The sequence below is a fragment of the Atta colombica genome, unplaced genomic scaffold (genome assembly GCF_001594045.1).
Source record: "Atta colombica isolate Treedump-2 unplaced genomic scaffold, Acol1.0 scaffold69, whole genome shotgun sequence".
Taxonomy (NCBI): domain Eukaryota; kingdom Metazoa; phylum Arthropoda; class Insecta; order Hymenoptera; family Formicidae; genus Atta; species Atta colombica.
In genome coordinates, this window is record NW_017259560.1 from 99,514 (window position 1) to 100,571 (window position 1,058).

Genomic DNA, 1,058 nt, shown 5'->3' on the forward strand with positions numbered 1-1,058 from the left:
ATATATATATATATATATATATATATATATATATATTGCTTTGTATAAATATTGCAGAAATGAGTAATATGCATTTGTTTAATGTTACAATTATTGTTTTTTAAGTAATTACAGCTAAAACTTAAAGTTTAGGTAATGACTTATTGTAGAAAGCCCATTTTGGGCTTTTTACAATAAGCCATTAGTCATAAATTAGCAGTCAAAAGCTAAAAATTGACGACTATGATTGGTGAATTTCCAGCTGGCTTACATAGAATAGTTTATTGTAGAATGCCTCTTAGGCATTATCCAGCAAAGAGATTGGATTGAAATGAATTGAAATGGATTCAGATTTTCAGAAATATTGATTCGCGTTAAAATGAATGCTTTTCAATCCTGAATGCATTTTTATTCATTTATAGGAATTGTATGTCTCTATGCCTTTCAATCTAAAAATAATATTAACTTTTTTTTTGTGCATTTGTGAATACTGTTCAATTCAAAATTTTGATTAGAAAATGCAGTTTTCCAATTGCATCCAATTGAATCTATTTGAATCCAATTGAATCCAAAAAAAGTATTCGCTAGTTAAAATATGCATTCGGATAGAAAAAAATTTCAATCCATTTTAATCCCTTCTCGTTTGTTGGATATAAAATATTATTAAAAAGTCATCCATATAGTTATAATTAACTACATAAAAATCATGTAATTGATCGAAATATAAAGTTTGTTCGCGTCGCATGATCCCGACGTCAAATGAACCCAGAGAGAATTTGAATCACAGGTAAGATGGCGTTTGGAGCAATTCATGTGCTCCAACGGAGCAACCCAACGTTTAGTGACACGAATGGATTAAGCATGCCACTTAACCTAATCCTTAATCCATGAGACCACTCGAGCGAGTTGGATGTGCGTCTCGTTTCGAATGTTTTGTGTTATCTCGTTACCTTATTTAAAAAGCGTTTTTATACAAAATAAATGCGTTTTTAATAAATGAATATAAAAGTTATTATATTTTTATATTATATTATATTTTATTATATATTTTTTTAAATTTTATTATATTATTTTATTTT